Below are 17,983 nucleotides of genomic sequence, written 5' to 3' on the forward strand. Positions count from 1 at the left end.
TCCTCCAAAGGCTGACAGGCAAAGAAAATAGTTTTCACAAATGGAAAAACATGTATAGCCCCAGATAATAGCCAACTAAAACTTTGTTGTTATTGTTTCCCTGTCCAAAACATTTGTTTTCATATTTTAATGTAGTCATTTGCCCTCCTTTTCTTTATCAGTACTTATGTGACAGAGCCACATTTTATTCCTACAAGTTCAGATAACTCGCCTTCTACTGCAAATTGCAGTCATCTTCTGATACCTGATCAGAAAGCTAAATAACATTTCAGCCCCTTTAAGGAATTAAATGTTCAAAGCTAATATGGCTGAAGTCCACCCCATCACCACACTGTGCATATAAACAATTCTTAGCAAGTACATTTTTTCTAATATTAAAAAAATAGTTTTTTTCTATACAACAGCTTTCCTCCATGAGATGCAAAAACACTGATGGAATAAAATCAAGAGGTACCAGTTAACAAATTAATAATAACTTGGATGTTTATGCAAGAATCTTGTGGATGCCTGTTTTCTCACACTGTAACTCTTTCCTTTCTGGTCTACTTGGTTCCAGTTTGCAGGTTTACACTGCTGCTGCTGTCACCTTTTTCTCCAACCCATACACTGTGAGCATAGCACTGAATTGCATTTCTGCTTTCAGTAAAGGCAGTTTACAGCTCTAATTCTTGATGAGCTAGGCCACATAAAATCAGAATCTTATATCTTTTCCTCCAAAATAGTTTTTCTTACTATCCTAACAAGAAAATACCACCTTCCCCTCTCAGTTACACATGTAGTCCCAGTGAGGTCACTGGTGTTAGAAAAGAGAGCATTTGACTCATTCTTTTGAAAGAAAATAAGAGTGAACGGACTAGGCTAAGGTGCTGCTGGGAAATGGGAAAGAAGAGATTTTGAGCTCTGGAATCAGCAGAAGGGGAGGCAGTGACTGAGGTGAGCCAGCTGTGCTGTTACACAGAAAGAGCTGTAAATGGGCTTAAAAAGTGCCCTTTCTCACATTCAGAGGTGCTCCAGACACACAGCTAAAGGTGAGTTTTAAGGTATATTATTAATATATGATACAAATGTGTATGCTAGGAATGGAAATTCTAATGAAAACATGTTCCATGTGCTTTTTAAATAATTATTTCTGTGATTTCATAATACTTTTCCTTCAAAAAAGGAAGGTGAAGGTTGCTTTTCCTATATTTAATGCATCTAAAGTGAAAATGGCATTGTTACTGACTTCTCTGTGTGCAGCAAGGAAGATGCAAATTGGCCTGTGTATAGAAGACAGTCGTGTCTGCTTCATTATAACTGTTAAAAGGATTTCTCCAGCAATGCCATCCAAAGAAAGAAACCTGGGGTTTCCCCCTGTTATTGCAATTTCAACAGCTATAAAACCTGGTAAAGAGAATGCCTTGGAGCCCCTCACATTTTGTCTCAGTCTGAAACAGGACTGCTGATTTTTAGGTAGTGGCTTTGAGTTGCTTGTTCAGAATCCCTTGTAGAAATGTGAATATCCCAGCTTGTCTCTTAGTAATCTTCTTGAGGCAGTTTGCCATGTTTTTAAAACAAATAAATATTAAAATACACATAGAATTGAGCTGAAGGGTGAACACAAGGCAGTGGACTCTGTTCACAGCTCATTGTGATGTCCCACAATCGAGACTTTTAATTTTATGGAATTAATTTAAGTCTCTGTTTATCAGAGAATTCCTATTGTTGTTGCCTTCTATTCTAGATCTGATCAAACCATACTTAACTGAAGCTGTTAGGCTGTTGTAAGTCATATTTCAGCATGATTTTCTCCAGATACAATCTGATGTTTCTGGACTGTGAAGGGAGGTGTGGTACCATTTCACTGTACCTGCAAGAAGGGGAATTTTGAAGGAGTTTTTGACAGAGCAAAGCTGTGGCTCTAGTGATTGTATCTTCTGTATATAATTCTGTCTGGGGAAATATCTTGGAAAATGGGAACATTTAATGTTAGCTAATTCATTTTTTTTCTGCCCTGCATTTGAGCTCTTGCATACTAACCATGCATGGCTTTTACTTTGCTTTTGAGAAACAGTACAAACCCATTAAAATACATATATTAATACAGAGAGCCATTTTTCTGCAGAGCTTTAGTTTGGTGCAGCACTAAAATTTGGAGGTTGCATTACACTTACTGATGTATGGCTCTCTCTTCACTGAGAAGTATTCACAGCTCAGTGATTTGTCCTGTGAAACAGATTACTTATCTAATAATGCTTTGGTCATCCTAAATTTTCCTGCTGCCTGTTTTTGCTTCACCTGGAAGCTTTTCAGGGGTAGATGAACAAAATTAAGAAGGTTCTGATGGTCTCTGAAACACAAGGGACCACAACAGTGAATTTTCACCTCCTTTCCCTCTTGTTAGATTTTCCTAGGGGATGTCATTTCCTAAGGGGACACTCCAACTGCTATTTTTGAGGATGTTCTAGACTTCCCTTGCTCCCTTGAAACACTTAACTACCAAAATTTCAAAGAATCATTGGAACAGGAACTGGTTTACTCATAAACCAAGAGTTCTAATCCATGCACGAAGAGTTCTGACTCAGTACACATTAAAGTATCTTACAGAAAATTACACAGCTTCTACAGCAGCACCTTTACTGAGGTGCAAGCACAGTGTATGGGGCATGACTTTGGGAGACAGATGAGTCAGGGTCAGATACAGATAGGGATAGAAATTCCTTCCATTTCTAGTTTTATACTCCATTTGCTTTGCTTTTAAACTCCACCAGACTAATACTAACAAAAAACCCTTGGTGTGCAATACTTACGGGTATCATGTAATATCTGATTTGAAGCTTAAGTGACTGGGTGACAAGTGAAAAGAGCTGCTCTAAGAAGTACACCAAAAGAGAGATTATTGTTAAGTTTCAACAGAAAAACTGCTACTACCATCTCTTTCACTTCAACCCCTGGTATAAACTTACTGAAAAGTAACCAGGTCATAGTAAGCAAACTAACGTGATAGTGCCTGTCTCTTTCCTCTGAAAGAGGCAGCGGAGCTGGCTGGTTTCTTCTGGAGAAGGGTGCATTATTTCAGCAATGCCAAATGAGGCTAAGCTAAACTATAGACCTTTCCTATCAGCAGCTGGTAGTTACAGCATTGTCATGCTGGACTTGTTGCTAAGGAAATATTTGAATGAGGAAAAAATGAAAACCTCCAATTTCATTTTCTCCACAAGAGCACAGTACGCTATTACTTAACTGGTGAAAGAATAAGCCCCAAGGCTTGCATCTCTGAAGAGGATAATGAGTTACAGAAGTTGACATTTTAAAGTGAGTACAATTTCAGAGGTGCACTTTAAAAAAAATAAAAAGTTGCCTTGCTTAATATGATTAATTAATCCCAAGCTTGTAGAGTTGATCTGACAAAGTCTCTTCAAAGGAATCTCTTTTGTTGTTCTGAGACACGTTTGATAGATTTTTACACACCATCATATAATAAAACTAATCTGTGCTCCAAAGAGCACAACTGAAAAGCATTTATTTGAATGACCACTTTCTAGGGTTATTCTGAGTGAATGCTTTGTCTTCAGCCAGTTAACCAAAAATGCCCATCGTTGCCATTACCCATTAAGAACTAGTTTGGTATTTAAAGCACAGCAAGTTACAGCACTTTGCAAGCATCCATTGTTGACATTACCCATTAGGAACGCAGTTTGGTATTTAAAGCCCAGCCAGTTACAGTACTTTTCTTTCCAGGTACCAACACCATCTCGTAGTGATAGTCTGGAGCTTAAACAAGCCCTTAAAATCTGCTTCTCAGGCAGTCCAGTTCAAACTGCTAGTCTAGATTTGTTTTCTGCATATGGTAACTATGCAGACATGTTCATGAAAAACAGAAGGTCAATAGTTTGGGTTGAAAGGGGTTCCTGACCACTTTGAAGAGGCTTAAAATGACTAATGAGTGCATAATTTTATTTCAAAATATTACCCTTTATCAACCAACCATGCTGCCCTGTAACATTTTAAAGCTAAGCAATTATTTACCCATACGTAAATAATCGCAACACTAGAGCACAAATCGTCACAAATACTACATTTGCTGTCTGGTTACACCTATCTTACTCTTCTGATGCAGCTCGGTAACTACCTTGTAGGATCCAGCACAGGTTTTGTTCAAGACTTGCTGCATCTGAGCAAGGACTTCAGAATTTGTTAGTCATTCCATGTGTAAACACCACAGCCTGATAGTATTGCTGCTGGTTCGTTCAACAACATCAAGCTTTAGTATGTTAATTCAAGGTTCTCAAATATCTAAGACAAGTTGTTTTTCCCTTAAACTTCCTTTTTGACCTTTTCGCTGGCATATCCTTTTGCCTTGCACTCTATTCCAAATAATCTCAACTTTTTCTTGACTCACATCCAAAATAGTCTTTTTGAACTGTCTCAGCAACAATCCCTCCTCTGCACAATTTTGTGTTATCTGCTCAGTTTTTCTTGTTTTCTTTGACATTCAGTAATCAGCAGGCCTGGCCTCTGATCAAATAAGTGTTAGAGCTGAGTACCCCTGAACACATGGAGTGGCTGCTGACATCATAGGGTCAACCGCAGGATAGATTTTCCTGGAGCTTTTGGTTTAGGGTATCAAACAGACTGTTAATTGCTGTTGTTCTGATAAGTTATGTCCATTTCTGTCTTGGTAAATCCTCATGAGGTCCTGGAACATTTTGTGGGCTTAAATAGATGCGGGAGGGGGGAATTATTTACCAATGCAAGAGGCCATACTACTGAAGTTTTCAATTCACTGTTTCTTCATACTGAAGATTTTAATCCTGGCCTGTTAATAGCTAGTCAGATCCTGACTAGTTTGTATGCAGTGCATAACAGGGGTCCTGACCTGACCCCTTATCCTCCACATCTGCCAACACCTGCATGGGCATAGCATTCACCATATAAATCTCTTGTTCACGTCTGCTCTTATCTTGTCCCAGTCCAATTTAAAACATTCAAGAATCAGAAAGTATGGTCGGTTCTAATGAACAACTTGTATCTTAAAGCTATTTAAGGTCTCATTACTCTATATACACAAATCCAAGAGCTCTCCATGGTCAGTTTAGGAATGTCCATAAAATCATCCAACTCAAACAGTCTCGGAGCGTAAAAAACTTGTGAGCTAATGTTTTTCTCTCCTTTGTTTTTCAGGAAATTTGGCTTATTTATGTAAATTCAATTCAGACATGATCAGCTTTTCTGTGGGCATAAAGAATTTGATCTGATATCCCAGTGGAACCAAAAGAGATCACATACATTTTGGAAAAAAATACAGGGCCTTTGTATTTCTCTACTAACAATTCAATCAGGACAAGGCTTTTCTTTTGCATATAGGATAACCATACTTCTTGGAGTTGCTTTCATGAAACTCCTAACGTAAAAATAGGCTGACAAGTTGAGAACTAAGGATATTGCCCTACAAGGAATATCACTGGGAAATTTAAAATAGTATTTACAGTTTGGACAGATGTCTATGCACCCATATTAGACACTGTAAACATCAAAGAAGGATAGGAAGAGTTTAGGTTAATTCAAGGCACTACAAATCAGGGCAATGGGATTAATATTCTTTGTTTTTTATAATAACACCTAACTGCCTTAAACTGTAGGAAGCTGAATTGCTACACACCATCCAGACACAGCAGGTCCTTGCCCTATTCAATCAGACTGGGTGTTGAAGAGGAGACATAACAAGTGAGAATAGCATGTGGTGGAGGCTGGCAAAGAAAAACAAAGGAAATGTGACAGTAAGGCACACTGCTGTGTTGGCTGTATAGATATAGATGTGCTTCTAAATCACTTACAAATTTAGTGAAATGCTCTGCCTTTTGTTAATAAATCTGGGTAGTAGCAACCTTCATTGACTCCTTCCTCTTTGGAAATCAAAGAAGAAAAATGGGGATGGGATAAAAGAAATATTTTCCAACTGTGAGTTCTGTTGGGAGATTAAATGCTCAAGCAAACAAAGCTGAGGAGATTTTTATTCCTTTGGTGATTTAAAGTGAAAAGAAACATTGTAAAACAGTTACCAGTGGACAACTGGGATGAACACAGACAAAAGTAACAGCCTGGTACTCTAAAGAGTCATCTTAACATGCAAGAAAGGGGAGCACTAAGGAAAAGTCCTGAGTGTTAGAACAACATGAAGGAATGCATGTGTTAGGAGTACAGTACAAGAAGGGAACAAAATGGAGGAAGACAAGCTATTAAAAACTCTGCAAGGGAAGTGAGAGAAGAAATAGAATCAACAGCAAGTCTAGAGGAAGGGCTAAGAGACAGAAAAAAGAAAGGTAGCTTATTTTTTTGTAGAAAAAAAAATATGTTTAAGGACTGGGGAGGAGGGAATAATCTGGAATAGAAAGCCATAAAATTATGACTTATGGCCTGGAATTTTGTCTGAGGTTCTGTGACTTGAATTTCGCTGTTAATAAATTAACTTAATAGATCCACCCACTATTCTGATAGAAAAATGGCCCCATGGTTTACACTGAGCTGTTTACTCTATATTTAATACTCCCTGTAGGTGATGGCACACATGAGACCGCCAACTGTCAACAAAGCAATATGACAGTCTGGTATTAATGAGTTAACAAATATGCCCTTTTGGTTATGCATAGAGGCCCAAGATGTTCCTCTCTCTTTGATTTTTCCTATTCATTAAAAATACACAGCCTTTCAAAACATTCCCTGTCAAACAGAGAGAATGGAGGTTTCATTGGCCACTGCCTTGCACATGCTGATAGATTTTCTAAACAAAAGTGTCAGAATGTTTGCAGAGGAGGAATCTGGCCAGCTGGAGGGTTTTATTGAATAAGAAAATGCAAAATTAAAGCATTTGTAACTGTTGCATTTAATATAAAAATCTGCAAAAGTTAACGACTGGATGGGGTAATTTAAAACAAAAGAGCCAGCAGTCAGAGAAGTATAGCTGAAAGTTAGCAAAGGGAATTCTTGCTCCAGGCCTCTGGAGAGCATAGTTGGAACTTGGTGTGTATTTTTTCAATAGAAAGCAATTATGAGCATCTCCAAATAATAAAAAAACCATTCAATATTTTGGTGCTCTGATTATCTTTTCATTAGATAATGCTGAGAAGTTACAGGATCCCAATGCATGTTGACAGCTCTCCACATCTGATGGCAGCACTGGGGAGACGTAAGTGCTTATGTCATCAAATGCTGCACATATATGTTTTAATGAAGCCATTATGTTTACTACAGCATCATGAAAATGAATATATGAACTTGTAAAAATTGAGAACTGTATTTGTCTCTTAAAGAATCAAACTCAGTGCCTGTGGACATGCTGCAACAACTCCAAGTGCAGCCAGAACAAGATGTGAACCATCACAAAATAAAATTTGGCTTGTAATAAATCATCTGGACTGACTTTTGCAACCTGCTGTTGATGGTGACCAAATTACCCACTGAGAGAAAATCATCAATCTTTTCTTTGCATTCTGATGAAAACTTTAAATACTCAAAAATAAAAAGGATTTCCAGTTATTTTGAGCCCCATGATGTCCTGCATCCAGACTCACTCTGCAGAGGCTGATCCATAAGAATTCATATTTTAAAGTTTCCTCTCATTCAAGTTAATTGAGATGGGTTAAGCTCCCAAGTTCCTAATAAGTTCCGAATAGGAAAATACAAATATAACTGAAAAGTTGCCATCACACTCAAATAATAAAAAATACAAATTAAAAATAGCAGTGCAATACAGAGAATTTCTGTGGTTCATATTTGGCTTTGGAACAATTTTAGGAGGATACTTTAGGAGAGTTAAGACAACTTTACATATTTATATCAAAAGGATATGTGTTTTAATGTTCTGCTGCCCTCAGCACAAGAAGGACATGGATCTGATGGAGCAGGTCCAGAGAAGGGCCATGAAAATGATCAGAGGACTGGAGCACCTCTCCTACAAGGACAGGCTGAGGGAGCTGGGATTGTTCAGCCTGGAGAAGACTGCAGGGAGACTTAATAGTGGCCTTCCAGTACCTAGAGGGAGCCTACACGAAGGCTGGAGAGGGGCTGTTTACAGAGGCCCATAGTGATAGGACAAGAGGCAATGGTTTAAAATTGGAGAAGAGTAGATTTATGTCAGACATTAGGAGAAAGTGAAACACTGCAACAGGTTGCCCAGGGAGGTAGTTGAGGTCCCATCCTTGGAGATATTCAAGTTCAGGCTTGACAGGGCTCTGGGCAATGGAGGATGCCCCTGCTCACTGCAGGGTGATTGGGCTAGATGACCTTTGGAGGTCCCTTCTAATCCAAACCATTTAATGATTCTATGACTCCAGAGGATGCCATCTTAGTATTGCTATCAGACAGATAATGATTTCTTTCACTCAGAAAGCACTGGTCCATGCAACAGCAGTGAAAGCTGCTGTTTTAAATCTTGCTTAATGGCCCACAGTATAGAGGAAGGGAATCAGAACTGGCTCCTATCATTTAGGGGAAGTATTGCAAAAATATGCCTGAACATATGAAGTGTAAAATAATTCCAGACAATTCTTGCTGAATAACAATATACAAAATAATTTGCAGTTAATTGTTTCTTGTCCTCTCTCCTGGCCTCAGTACTCAAGCAAGCTTCCCAGGAAGGGTCTGGGGAAGCAACTAAGTGGGACTGTTTTCAATGATATCTGCAGATAAAGCAGCATTTACTCCATCAAATCCTCTACTTGACAAGTACAGTAATATTGGGTGCAAAGCACAAGCTGGAATGCCTAGATTTTATATCAGATGAAAACACGAAAGCTTTCCAGAACAGAAATATAATTTAAAGGTTAGCTATACTATAAGCTGTTGTTACAGAGAATCATTTGTAAAATTAAAAATCATTTATTATAAGTGATGAAATGAGTGCTGGGTGTAAATGTTTGCTCTAGTATATTTTCAAATTGCACAATATGGTTTTTTTCTTTAGTCCTTTGTAAAATGGTATTGTCTGCATTTTCCAGCCTTTAATCAAGAACACCCTGCTGTTACTGTTGGCCTCTTTTGTGGAGGAGATCAAACTGGGATTCCCTCCAGAAATATAATTCTTTAACCTTTACAGAATTCCTTAACTGGCTAGAGGGCAATTCTTAGTGTTCTGCCTTCACAGAGCTGAAGGAGATGCACATGTTGCCCTGCAGAATGAGGGAAGTAATCAAGGCACAACCTCATCTAAAAAGGATTCTGAAAAGTAACTTCTTAGTATTTTATGTTCTTGTGAGGAAGGGGGGACAGAAGAACATCCTGAACTTACCCTCTTACTCCATTCCTCAGTGCTTAGGAGGAAATCAGATAAATTCTTCTAGTCAGATTCTAATGGATTCCTCAAAAACTTGCACACGCTCCAAAAATTTACTTACTGTGGAACTGAAGATATATAAATTACAAAGGTTTCTTTCTTTCTTCATGACAGACCTTAAAGCTGAGAATCCATTTCTCCAAGTTTAACAAGGTCTGACCAGCAGCTGTTTTCACAGATCTTTGGCTATTTCTCTATGTTCTGAATATTCTTATTTAGCAAGATAAAGTGGAAAAATGGATATTGTAACAAATATAAATCCAAAGATATGCACAGCCCCACTATGGTACCTGTCAATACCAAAAGAAGTGTGAGAGCCAGTTAAGATCAGGGAGCTTTAAACTATGTGTATATAAGATTACTTTTTTTTTTTTCCAGAAGTATTCTTAAAAACAATGTCCACATGTAATACAGGCAGAAATACAGTCAATGTTTCAAATAATACTTCAGAAACAAAATAGGTGTACTTTATAGTTTACTGTAAGATGGAAACTGGTGCATAATCTAAACAATATGATTGCACCTTACCCTTCCAGCAAATGCCAGTAAATTCATAGCATGACTTCATCAGTTACCAATCAGAAAACATAACCCTAAGCTACAGCATGACTTTTACTGCATACCTTGTCATTGATTTATTGTCATCATGAAGGCCTGTTATGATGGAGCTGCCTTTATAGATGTTTCTGGAATGCATTGGTATTATTTTGGCATGCTGTTTTAAATTGAAGAGATGTGCTATGCTGTAATGAAGGTGATTTTTTCTTCATATAAACCACTTGTGCTTAAGAGAGCTCTAGCTAAACATAATCATAGAATCATAGAATGGCTTAGGATCACCTACTCCAACCTCCCTGCCGTAGGCAAGGACGCCTCTCAACTAGACTCAGCTGCTCAAGGCCTCATCCAGCCTGGCCTTGAACACTCCCAGGGAAGATCCACAGCCTCCCTGGCCAACCTATTCCAGAATCTCACTACTCTCATACTGAAGAACTTCTTCCTAAAATCCAGTCTAAACCTACTGTCCCTCAGCTTAAAATCATTCTCCCTTGTCCTGTTGCTAGACATCCTTACGAAAAGTCCCTCCCCAGCTTTTGTAGGATCCCTTCAGGTATTGGAAGGCAGCTACAAGGTCCCTCCTTGCATGGATCATTGTGGCAGGCCCACTGACAAAAGAAGCCATAATAATTTTCTGATCAGACATAGCAAGAAATAAGATTGTATCATTCACCACTCCCTGAAATGGACAACCAAGCACTGATAAGCTGCATGAGTCCTTAACAACAATTGATTATGAAATTAAAAATATTGAACTGGTAAAGAAAGCTTTAAAGATAAATATAATGAGAAAACACATGGTATTTCTGGTGCAGAAGGTACAGATACTCTGTTTCAGTTCCTGAAGCTCTCTCATTTAGTAACTTTCACCAGTATGGGGCTGTAGCTCATCTGCCTACATCTAAATTCCCAGTTGTAACAGCTGCTGGCAAAAGCAGAATCCACAGCATCTGAGACTCTGAACGGAAACATTTTCAAATCCCATGGTGCAATTGTTCTGGTGAAAAGTATAGCTAGTGGCAGCTCCAGCAGTTTGTCATAATGAAATAAAAAGCTATTCAGAAAAGCCTGGACTGGAGAACACAAATCTGATGCTCCTTCAGTGGGAAACACTATGGGAGTTCTGGTCTTCATTTTGTAATCTTCCACCACAGATTGTCTGTGTTTTCTCAGAACATTTTTGCGTGACCTCAAGCCTTGCACGTTTATATTGACAACTTGTGAAGGATACAGTGAAGTGTCTGCTAGTTTTGTAAAGACTTGTGACAGGTAGATCAAGTCCATTTGATGCTCTCCCTTGTTAAAATTTGTTCTTTATTCATGCTGCTACCAGACAAGTCTACAGTATAGCATAACCTTGCGCTGTGGTTATATTTCACTGTGTTTACCTTTCCTTTGGTCAGATGTTTTGAAAGTGAACTTGAAACACTAATCCAGTGATAAAAAATCTTTCTCTTTCTTTCACATACAAAACATTTTTTTTTTTTGAAAGCATTACCTGCATGTAGCCATAGTACAGAACTAAGACCTTTAAATAATTGATTTGCTATTTGGTAAAGCACAATTTTAGTTGCCATTGCTTTACATGCAGGCCAAGTACTACATTCTACACTGGATTTTGCATAGAGGCTTTAAAATAGCAACAGACAATTATTCCCCTTATGGAATAGATGACCTGTCTACTTGTTTTCTTATTGCAGAACACACTTCATTGCACTCCCATCTATTATGTCTTCATTCTCTAACGGGACTGGTTTAAAGTCATGGATACAGCAGTTTCATTGGAGCTGTCTATTTCTCTGCTTCACTGCAGTGATATCGCTGATAATGACATCAATGTGTGCATGTACCCAAGCTCTGGATGAAGTATGCTTCATTTCCTCTGATTTTTCACAGAGAAAATTCAGTCATAAAAATGAGTAATGACTGTTTCATGATATGGAAATCTCTAAACCACTCAGAACAGCTTGGTTGTGATGATGTTAAATAGCTACATGGGGTGGGTAGTTCAGCAACATGCAAAATGGCTAAGGAAAAAGTATCCAGGCTTTTCACAGAATACCAGATCAGAAGAGACTTCAGGGATCATCCAGTCCAACCTTTTAGGGTAAGAATATAGTTTAAATGAGATGGCCCAGCACCCTGCCAAGCTGGCCTTGAAACTGTCTAACATAGGAGAATCTGCCACCACCCCTTGGGAGTTTATTCCAATGTTTAATAGTTTGAATGGTGAAACAAAAGTTCCAGGCTTAATCAATTTTGATTTAACACAGAACTACACACAAGTAAACCAGCAATAAAGGCCAGTATTTTGGCTCCTGGGCTGTGATGGTGCATAGTTCTGTGCAGGTTTACAAAGCTGATGGGATTCAGACAAGCAAGAGGAGGCTGCCTTTCCCTGCACCACTTTGCATCACTCCCACTGACACTGTAGCAGCATTTGAATTTCCTTAAAAAAAATGCCCCCTTTGAAGTCTGCCATATTCAGACCCATACAGACATCTAAACCAGACAGAGAGATAAGGGAGAGTAAGCAACCTTTCTCTGAGGAAGACATTCCTCTATTGTATCCCATATGTGCATCTCTGTCTGAGAAACTCTTTGCATCCTTTGAATTTTTCCTGCACTATTATTTCCAGAAACAAATAGAGGTTTCTGAAGAGCTCTTGTTTGTTTCAGGAAAATCAAAGAACCATCTTGCAAATTCTGCTCCTATTACTGACAAACAACTTCTAAACTATTCTTACAAATCTCCACTGTGTGCATACTCACTTTGTCTTCAATTTCCTTCTCTCTTCATAAGAACACATACAATTTAGAACTCACAACCCTCACTGCAATTATCACTATCTTTGTTATATTTTGAACTGAATTTGTACAATGCATGCAGGGAAAAAGAAATATTCTATTTCTCAGACAAAAGACAAACTAGAATATATAACATTACCAGCTGGCAGTCCCAAGTTATACCATTCCATTTACAGAAATGGCTGCATTTAATACTGTTTTGCTTCCATTTTCAGAGAAATCCATGTGAAATTTCATATCATGTTGGTTTGTATTGTGTATGCTGCATGTTCCTGCTGACCAAAGTGATTATCGTACTTGCCATTTAAGTGCCACAAGTGGTTTTGTTCAGGCTGCACATGGCCTCCACAGCTTTTTCCATCATGTTAGGAATCTTTTACTTGTTAATCAAGTTGAGAGGACTGCTGTTAAAGAGAGCACTGTGGAGTTACCAGATGTATGTGCACAGAACTTTCAATGCCCTCTAGTGTTTCTTGCTTGCAAATTAAAATTTATAGTCAGAGAAAATTTCTGAGCACGGTTGGTTAGTTGGATTTTTAAGTCCCTCTGTGGGTACTGAAAACAAACCCATTGTAAATACAGCCATTTCACAGAAGATTAAATAAAACTGTCCTCAATGGAGATAGGCTGTGGAAAGTTTTCAGTGTTTGAAATAAAAACAGCAAATAGGAGGCCGCCTCCTGCAGACTGTAAGACCCTGTTTATTGGTAAACCCCTGCATTCAGGATGTGCTGGCACAAGAAAGGTGATGTATCTACAGTCACACAGTGAAAAAGAAGCCATGACACTACCTATTGCTAAGGAGTTAATCTTCCTGAGGTTGGGGGCACAGGATTAGATAGTTTTGTGCCTGCAGTGCCATGGTGTCCTTTCAGCTCTGTGATCCTATGCACTGGAAAAGATGCCAAACTGCATCTGCTACATGGAAGAAATTGAAGAAACAGAAGACTACATCAGATCAAAGTTTCTTGATAAGGTGGAAAGCAAACTAATAGCTGAGATTTCAGAGACCAGAAGAAACTAAAATTACATGATAGTTTGACTTGAGTTGTATTATCTCAGTAAAAGAGTGTCCTGTCCAAAACAATTCCATGATTGGCCTGCTTGTTATGTGTCCACAGTGAGAAATAGCATGGATGTTGGAAGACAACATGTAGTTGAGCCAAGTCATGACAAAATGTGTTTACAAAGTTCTCTCCCAAATGACAGACATCAAAGACCACATTAACAGCAGGATTTGGTCATCTAGCTGGCAACTATCTAAGAAACAACTATTATTTTTAGAGCTTTGAATGCTTTGATTTCCTGATACATAGCACAGCAGCAGCAATGTATCATTACAGCACTAGGCTCGAGCTAACCAGCTTTGTTCATACCTTTAAGGTCAAGTAACTATCTCATATTGCTCTTGTTATGGAACTTTTTTGCTTGGTAATTGAGAGACCTCTACTCTCCTGCTGTGTACACTACTCACGATGATATGTCCTTAGTATCTCTTTACATCAGCTCCTGGTCAGCAATTTCTGAACATAAAGGTGCCTATTTAATCTTAAAAATACCAATTTTAGTTGGTTTTAATACTTCAAACACATAACATTAAACCAAACAAATTCTAAACCAATATTTGTGACAAAATCACAAACTGATCTCTAGGCATATATGAGATTTGTGATTTCAAAGGGTTGTCAAGCCCTGGAATGAGGCTGCTCAGGGAAGAAGTCAAGTCACCATCCCTGGAGGTATTTAAAAGATGTGTAGATGTGGCGCTGAGAGACACGGTTCAGTGGTGGCCTGGCAGTGTTGAGCTAACAGTTGACTTGATGACCTGAAGGGTCTCTTCCATACCAAATGATTCTATGATCCTATGACAGTTAACCTAGTAACTGGCTTGTTGATTTTATTGATGTATTGATGTTTATGATATGAATGCATTTGTTTTATAAAAACAATGTTATTTCACCCAAAAGAAAAATCATATGTAAGTCACCTTAAAAAGTATCAGTCAAAACAGTGACACAGAGTGGTGCATATGAGATAAAGTCATCATAAGGATAGTACTGGTCACTGAGGAGGAAAAAATGGTAAACTGCAACACAGAGAAACACAACAGCAAAAAATAAACCTCCTTGATTTTCCAGGTGCTTCACTGTAAGCAATAGTCAATACCAGTTAACCCTTTTGCCAATACACAAAGTTTTGTGGCAGTTTGTCACACAGTAGCTCTGGCATCCAATAGTTTCAGCAGGAACAAAATTAGTATCAGTGGGTTTATTTTCTGCTGAAGGGCAAGGCAGGTTAGGAGAAATGCAACTAAGCTTTGGGGGAAAGGTTTTCTTTGCACTTTGAATGATGAGATGTGGGTTTCCTTCTATTGTTTGTGTTGTCTTCAAAATCAGGAAGCCTCCAGACTGACAGAACAGCTGGAGACTGTAATCTAAACTAAGATTCTAGGTAGCTTCAAGATGTAGCTGGAATTTAGGGTTCCTGCTGGGATGCCACAAACAGAATTGTTTCTATACTGCTGTGAGCTTCAGCTGAGGACTGAATAAGTATCAGGCAGGATATAGATGCCTTAAATACAAGACACTATCTTCAGTTTTTTTATTTGCAGAAATAAATATTTAATGCCTTAAAATTGAATTCTTAAGGATCCATCCTCAGGCATGTAACTTCTTGTTGACTTTGACAGCTTTTAGGCATCTGAAGTTCTTTCAGAATGTAGGTCTTAGCCTCCATTATGCTTTCAATTCTGAACATTATAAGGAAGCCCACAAAGAGATAGAAACAAAGACACACAGTGGTGAAATTCACTTTAAGCTATCGTTCTTCATCATCCCTAAACCTATAGCAGCTGAAAAAAGTCTGGGAATCAGCTTTTAATAACTTTTTACACATGCCCAGAATGTTTAAATTAGAACAACTTCTTTTAAAGTCCCTAAAACACGGTAAATAATGGATAAAGGTTTAGGGGAGAAAGTGCCTATAAGAAAGAAGGGCCAGGAAGCATTAATAGAGGCAGAAAAAGCGTTATGTACCTACTGAATTGACCTGAAATTGTGATTGTGAAGCAATCTCCAAAAAGGGATCGGAATTGATCGTAAATTCTTTGCTCAGCACCAGGTGGTGCTATTCTGCTTTTTTTAAAAAAAGCTTGCGAGCCACTAAAATATTTACATTTAAAAACGGTATTAAAACTAAATTATCCATTTTGTCAAGCTGTAAGTCAGTCGTGACTGCTTTCAGTGCTTTATGTGATTAGATGGTGTTGGATGATGGGTTGGACACGATGATCTTGAAGGTCTCTTCCAACCTGGTCTATTCTATTCTATTCTATTCTATTCTATTCTATTCCATTCCATTCCATTCCATTCCATCCTATCCTAAGAAGCAGAGAATTCTCAGCACACCTGATAGGAAAACCAAAAACAATCCTATTTACCTCATGATTAAACTACCTAAATTGTTTAATCCATAGAAGTTCTATATGTGCATTTTTTGAGAGTCTAACACAAGTATTAAATCCAAAAGCACTGTTTGTGAGGTGAGAATATGCTTTTACTTCTTTAAATCACAGACAAACTGTCTAATGGATGCTCCATAATTTTACTTTCCTTCAGAGTTAAACAAGATTAATAAACAATCTCAACCCTGCTGTTATGCGAACATATGACCCTGTTTTATTGCTATGGGTTACTGTCAATGATTGTGTATGTGTGTGTGTATATACACACATGTATACACTGCCTTGCCAGCCCCAAATATTAATTAGCATAAGTTAAATCATTCTTTTGAATAGTGAGGTCTTAAAAATAATAAAAGTATGGGTTTGCTTTCTTATATAATAATAATAGTAATAATAATAATAATAATAATAATAATAATAATAATAATAATAATAATAATAATAGAATAATAATAGAATAAACCAGGTTGGAAGAGACCTTCAAGATCATCATGTCCAACCCATCAACCAATCCAACCCACCTAAACAACTAACCCATGGCACCAAGCACCCCATCAAGTCTCCTCCTGAGCACCTCCAATGACGGCGACTCCACCACCTCCCCAGGCAGCCCATTCCAATGGGCAATCACTCTCTCTGTATAGAACTTCTTCCTAACATCCAACCTAAACCTCCCCTGGCGCAGCCTGAGACTGTGTCCTCCTAGTACCAGGAAAGCTGAATTTTGATGTTCTACTAGAATTAAGTATAGGAATGATTTTCTTCAAAATAAAATTAACTTTTCCTGTCTCTGGAAGACGGACTTGGGAAAAAATTATAACTTCTGTAAAAACAAAACAGCAGCAACAACAAAATAAATAAAAAGAGAACAAATATGCAAGTAAAGTTTTTGCACACAAAACCATAATACAACAAGATCAAACTGCTCGCCCAGGATGAGACAGGCAAACAGAACCTACGTGTTGTTTGGAGAAAGGGATAAAGGTAGGAGTGAGCGAGCTGAACACCAAAGACTTTGCCTCCAGAAACTCAGACAAGTCCAAAAGGTGAGGATAGGAGGGGGAGAGAGCTTTAAAATCCATTCTAGAAAATAAATCATATTTCAAGAGTGTTTTTTTTTATTTAGCATATTTGCCAGATACACTTTGCCCAGATGTTCATATAAAACACAAGTTGCCCATTTTCACGGTTCTCATCTATTTCTCAGAAGACCAGGTGGTCAGAAACCATATTTATAGATAAATTTATGAGAACTTTATCAGTTTCAGCTTAACAAAATCTAATTATATCAGCCCTTGCCACATATTAAAACATATCTAGCCTCAATTAGGATAACAAACAAATCCAGAGGCAGATGGCCATATTCAATCCTGTCAGAAGGGAAAGAATAGTATTGCCTCATAATATTAAGACAGCAAAAGCACATTTGTAATGAACCCACTTAGCAGCAAAAGGCAATGTAACACAGCACAAAACAATGCCATGCTAAATTATCTGTTTCCTTTATGGGTTTTCACCCCTTGTGCTAAGAGCCTCTGCTGACTTGCTACCTCCAAAGACAAACAACCTCCAATTTAAAAGTAGAAGGGAAAGTACACACAATCCAGTCAGATGGGAAAAAATCATTAAGCTATCAAATCTCTGTGACTTCAGATGAGTTGAAAATGTGGTTCATCATTCCTTTGGTTACCACAGCTTAATGCAACAGATATATGAACTTAAAACTCCACTGTCAGTTTATAGCCTGGCATAAGAAAATAAATCGTAGTAGATGGAGGCTTAGGTTAACATGCTGGTCTACAAATTGCAGCTGTTCTGCTGCCTGTGATACAGGGGTAGTTTCA

This window comes from Melanerpes formicivorus, unplaced genomic scaffold, assembly GCF_026170545.1.
Source record: "Melanerpes formicivorus ecotype bairdi unplaced genomic scaffold, bMelFor1.0.p_v2 SCAF_120, whole genome shotgun sequence".
NCBI classification, from domain to species: Eukaryota; Metazoa; Chordata; class Aves; order Piciformes; family Picidae; genus Melanerpes; species Melanerpes formicivorus.